Source organism: Papio anubis, chromosome X (genome assembly GCF_008728515.1).
Source record: "Papio anubis isolate 15944 chromosome X, Panubis1.0, whole genome shotgun sequence".
Classification (NCBI taxonomy): Eukaryota; Metazoa; Chordata; class Mammalia; order Primates; family Cercopithecidae; genus Papio; species Papio anubis.
The window spans coordinates 95,820,134-95,826,596 of record NC_044996.1 but is presented as its reverse complement, the minus strand read 5'-3'; positions in this window follow the sequence as shown (position 1 = coordinate 95,826,596).

Below are 6,463 nucleotides of genomic sequence, written 5' to 3'. Positions count from 1 at the left end.
CCGAGTAGAGTCCTGGCCTGGACTTTGGACTCTATCATATAGCTAATTGATTTAAAATTTAAAACTCTAGACTAATTGTTATAACTCTTTGCAAAACTGTGTTTTACCCCTGACTCCCACTCTTGGACCCCAAATGTATTAAGGCTCCATACACAGTTGTCATTCAGGCCCTAATATATACAGACGTTGCTTCCTCAGGCTCATCAACCTGAAGGGAAGGGCTTTTAGCCCAATTACACCTTAAGACATCACAACCTTAGGCAGTTCATTTCAACCTTTAGGCCTGATTCATTTCTTTCTACAAAGTTGGAGATATGAGATATCTGTGAAGTCTGCTATTCACCAGGTGTTTCTGAATTGAAAGTGCCCTCCCCTTTCCCTAGCAGCAAAGTATCTTAATTGAGTGGTTTCTAGTTGTGGGGACCCTCTCCTTCATAGTTGAAATGGCCTCAACTTAACAAGAGTAGCTTGGAATTATCTCCGAGAAGAGCCAGTTCTGAGATGCATTTGACAAAGTTTACCTAAAGTTATGCCCCAGCAAGGGGCCACCTGAAAGCAATTCTTAGGGAGGCTGGTTTGGGACCATCACAGGAATCATTCTAGGCAAGTAGAAAACCAGACTTCTTTCAATGTTTACTTCTTTCCACCATCCAATGTATCACAACATTATGATTTCAGATGCATTAAAATGTCTATAGCCTCAGATTCTGTTATGGGTTGAATTGTGTCCCCAGAAAGATATGTTGAACTCCTAATCTCCAGTACCTGTGAATGTGACCTTATTTGGAATAGGGTCTTTGCAGTTAAGGTAAGATGAGGTCATTAGGTTGGGCCCTTATTCCAATATGACTGATCTCTTATAAGAAGAGACATGGTGACAGACACATAGGGAGAATGTCATGTGACAACAGAAGCCGACTGAAGTGGTGTGTCTACAAGCCCACGAATGCGAAGGACTGCCAGCAACACCAGAAGCTAGGAGAAAGGTATGGAACACATTCTCCTCTAGAGACTTCAGATACAGCACGGTCCTGCCAACACCGACTTCAGACTTCTAGCCTCCAGAAGTGAGAGAGAGTAAATTTCTGCTGTTTAAGCCATCCAGTTTGTGGTAACTTACAAGAGCCCTAGAAGACTAACAGATTCTATACTGACCGGTTAGTTATGACTGGGGTTTCCAGAACTGGGAAGGGAAAAGTTGGGACCTACTCATCAGAGAGCAGTGTGTGTGATACTTTGGTGTTCCTGGGGCTTCTCCAAGTTCTAATAACCAGGAACAAAAATGCAGAGAAGGGGATTCAGCTTAGCTCTCTGGTTATGAGGTCTTTATAGTTAAGAATCTCACTGCACACTTTGGCCAAGGCATCCGATGTTTCCAATTCTTATTTCTCCATTCACGATGATACTTTGGGCCCCTGGAAATGAAAATAGTAATATTATTAGATAATACTTATAAAAGCCCTTGTTGTTCTAGGTGATTTTACCTTAAGTCACTACTCACAACAATGCTAAAATGGGATCATTATTATTACTGTGTTTGTCTTTACAGATGAAGGAGCTGAAGCACAGAGGTGTTAAATAATCTACCAAAAGTCCTCTAACTAGGAAATGACAGAGGTGGATTTGAATGCTGGCAACAATGGCTCCAGAGTCTGTGCACTTAACTGTTATGTCAGACTGATTCTCTAACAGGAAACATTGCAGAGGTTGTGCCAAATAGAATTCACCAAGTACTGAATGCCCCATTAGTCCAACAATCTACTGACTGTCAGAAATAAATAGGTTGACTTTGTTACCATGCTGTCTGGAAATCCTCAAAGTTAGATTGTTCTTTTGGAAGTCCAAAGGCCACAATTTCAACCTCCTAGATCCAATTCCATTTTCCAAGGGAACTTATTTACATTCTAGGTCTCTGGATCCCCAGTCCAGCTTTTCCTGTGCAAAGGAGTCATCTTCAAAGTAAAATTTGTTTTATTGTGCAGTTAGTAGTTCTCTCTCAAGATTATTCAGATGATAGAATAAATAAGTTAGGCATAGACATCAATTGATATTGATATAGTTATTTCCCATGGAGAAGTTGAGAAGTTGGAGGCTTCCCCAAGAATCTATCCACTCAATTGTCATAGGGTACTACTAGTGCCAAGGGTTTATAGACAAATCAAAACCTCAAATTGAAACTGAAATAATAGAGAATAGTCCTTCACCAAGTTCCATTTGGTTTTCTAATCAATCAGACAGGAATATTTGTGGATGAGCCTTGGCAATAGCTGTACTTCCAGGCCAACAATTTTTGGAGTGTTGTCCTCATTTCTTCTATGACATCAACAGCAATGGGGTTTGTTTCTGTTAGAGTTTGAGGTAGTCATAATCCTTATACCAACTTGAGCTCAGGTTGTAAGAATACATGACCCCTTTGATGGATTTTATTATCTAGCTGACTCCTCCATCAAAATTAATTATGTTGTGGCAGCGTTTTCTTTCTCCACTCTCTATTATGAAGACTGATGACTCTGTTAAATTAGAAAAAGAAAAGAAGAAACCCTTGAGGTTCCTAAGATATATACACTTTAAGCCCAATTCAATCTTGGGTGCTACTTGTGGAATTTCGGGTACTGCTGCCAATTTTCCCATCTCATAAACAATGCCTACAGGCGAGGAATTGTTAATAAATTAAACCTATACCAGAATTCAATGGGGAAGTTCAGGTATTTGTTTCCTTCTGTATTCTTCCCACAATCCCATTGTGGCCTTGGGAAACAGTTATGTGCTGGGGATTCTGTACTTCTGCTTTCTTTGTTTGAAATTTGTGAGGGTGAAATGATCAGAAATCTCCGGGTATTCTTGGCTCAGAACCAAAACAACTTCTTCCATGTCCCCTGGAAGCAGAGACCTATATGTAAGATGCAATAACAGGCAGGCAGACTTTATTGCTCATCATGGGGCCTCAGGACATAACCACTCTCCTTGAAAGGTAGGGACACTGTTCTCTTTCTAGAAATGATAGGTGAGTTCATTTGGGAAACTGGAACCCACCAGATTGGTGTATTTTTTCCATTGTATCCCTCTTTAGATAATCAGTTAAAAATTGTTTTAACTCAACATTTTTAAAAAGTCAGGTTTATTAAGATATAATTTACATGCAGCTAACTCCACCCTTTTTAGAAGTATGGTTCTATGAGTTTTTACAAACATGTACAGTTGTTTACAACTGATTGTGCCACCACCACAATCAAAATATAGAATATTTCCATGCCTCTAAAAGTTCCCTTGTGCTCCTTTTTAGTTAACCCTTCTCTGCTCCCACCAGCTGCTGGTAAGCACTAATGCTTAGCACATAGTTTTGCCTTCTCTGGGATATACATGGAATCATACAATATGTAGCCACCTGATTCTGGCTTCTTTTACTCATCATAATGCATTTGACATTCATCCATATTATTGTGTGTATCAATAGCTCATTCCCTTTTATTGCTGAGTAGTATTTTATTGTGTGGAGATACCAAAGTTAGTTTATCCATTCACTCATGAAGGGTGTTTGCGTTGTTTTTTGAGCTTCTATAAACATTCATATTCAGGTTTTTGGGTGAACATACATTTCCATTTCTCTTGGGTAAATTCCTAGGATTGTGATCACTGGGTCATATAATAAGCTTATTATGTTTGATTTTATAAGAAACTTACCCTCTTATTCTTCCCCAGTCTCTGCCATTCCTCTCTGAAAAGGTAACTACTATTGACTTGTTGCAGGGGTTCATAATCCCCAAGCCTTTAGTTCACCGTTGAAAGTTTGTTTTCTAGACAGTTTTAAAGAAAGTAGTTGCCATTGATCATTTGGTTTAACTTTCTAGTTCTTTGGGTTGTAATAGTCAGAAAGTTATATAGTGTTTCCATATTTCACATAATGGGCCAAGTGCCAAATTTTCAAGTGGGTTTTTTTTTTTTTTTCTTTGAGTGGCTATTGCCATTCCTGGGGTTGGGAAGCCTAGAGGTTCCATCCCAACTGGAGAACCCCTGTGAAGACTAGCAAAAAGTCTTCCCAGTGATTCTCATGAAGATCTCTCTTAGAATTCACCATTGCCTTCTGATTGATCCTATCTTCAAATGCTCCCTATATGTTCTCTGACCTACTTCTACGTATTCCCATATCAACTCTCTGAGCAAAGGCCCCTACAATTTTCTCTTATCTCTAGTGGTATGTTGCCCCATATCTTATCTCACTTCCATCAGCCACTTGGAAAACTTTTCAGTACTTAGGACATGTTCCCTTGCCTTAAAAACTTTCTTGGACTCAACTGGACTTCAAAGTTTTCAATGATAAATGTCCATCCCACTTCAGGTTGGGTGGATGGGTGAGCAGAGCAGCTTTTTGGAGTTGTCTCCAGGCTACTCTGTCCCCCCTCCCTCCTGCATGTTGTTTGCCTTTAAAACCATCTTCGTTGTTTGATTTGCCTTGACACTTTCATGTGCAGACATGCTTTCTTAGTGGAGCTCAGCTGTGGGTGGGTGCACCAAAATGACAAAGGTTTGTCCCTTGCCTTGGCACTCCCTAAATACCTCATATCTTTCAGAAACATTCTTTCCATTTAATTCTTAGAGTAAGATACTCTGCCCTACATCTCAGGGAAGATTCCCTGGTGAATCATCGACACTATCTTTCTAACTCCCCACAATTTTCCCTCCATATATTAGAACTGTTGTCCTTTGACCTCTAGAATGGAAACTGACTGGCTTGCCACTTTCATCTGTTCACAAAAAACAGGTCAGTATTGCCCCACACTTTATTCAGTTTGTTCATGCTCCCTCTGTACACCTCAATGAGAGGGAAAGTTCTGTCACGAATTCTGGTAATGTGATTCCTTTCTCTGTTTTTAATCTTCCTGTTTTCCTGCCTCTCCACTAGGAATAACTAGGTCCAAACCAGAACCCAAAGAATCTTCTGCCCCAAATTCCCACGGGATGGTGAATTCCCCTTTATGTCACATTTCTTGGCAGTAGATTTTTCTGACACACTTAGGGCTCCCCAAACTGCTACTGACAGTGTGAAGATGTTGGAGGTCTTTCCAGTTCTGGTGGCAGGGGGAGGGAGGTTTACCTGATCTATTTGTGGACTCAGGGCTTGGCTAATTCTAATCTGTTGCTGCAGTTGCTCAATATATATTATATTCTTATATATTAATTATATATGTCAATAATAATAATTATAATTGAAATAATAATAAGCAGCAACCAGGATGAATTTTTAACTGGGTAAATCCTTCTTGGCCTGAGATGCAGTGGTGAAGTTCTTGAATAGGTTGGGGCTGCTCTTGATTTGAGGGGCAGAGAAGAAATTTGGCCAGAAGCTATCTTAAGCTGTGAGGGGCCCAGGTGTGTGCACTAGTCTAATTGTGCTGAGAGAGTCATTGTTTGGTTAGTGCTGCCTCTTCTGGGAAGAGCAGATAAGCAGATCTGGGCAATGTCAACAAATACTGACTTGAGAACACAACCTTCTCCAGCCCTGTAACCTGTTTCTCTGCCTGTGTTGCCTATCTCAGCAAATGTCACCACTATGCACTGTTGCCCATGAAGAAATCTTAGATTCAAAATATGGGGGCAAGGGGAGACATGGTCTACCTCTTCCATGCCTATTTTCCTGCCTCTCCACTAGGAATAACTGGGTCTAAACCAGAACCCAAAGAATCTTCTGCCCCAAATTCCCCCAGGATGGTGAATTCTCCTCTATGTCATAATTCTTGGCAGTCTCCTCCCCCGGTCTCCACACCACATCAATCTTAGTTCTACCTAAACATCAGTTCTTTTCATAAATGGCCACAACCACTGCTCGGGGTCTTGCCATCATTAGCCCTCATCAGGATGAACTGGACAGCCTCTACCTCCTCCATGCCTACAAGCAAAATGATCTGTCTCCAGGGCATGGCACTTCTAGATTTTCCTATTGTTAACTATGCCTGCTAAACTCTTTGTCATGGTATGCAAGGCCCTTTATGACCTGGATCCAATTTATGGCTTTAGATTCCTAGTCAGTAATTTCCTTCCCTTGGCAATATTGACCTACGTGCAATTTCTTAAAATATACCCACCAAAGTGTCTCATGACCAAGGATTTTCACTTGCTTTTTCCTCTCCCAAACTCCTTACTTCTTTGCTTCACAAGCTCTTACACTTTCTTCGGGTCCCATGTCAAATGCTACTTCATCTATGGAGTTTTTCTGATAACCCAGGCTGACCTATGCCATCTTTCTTCACCTGTTTTGCCATATGTGTATATGTGACCTCTTGTATAACAATTGTGTTCAATAATTTACTGCCTGTTTATTTTCCCCTGGGCCACCGTTACAGTGAATAACTAGGTCTTTAAACTAGGCACTTGAAAAATAAAGGAAGCTCAAGTGTTGTGTGTATGGGAAAAAGAAATGATAGAATTGTCCCAATCCCTCTCTCAAGCATATCTCCCCATTTCTGGC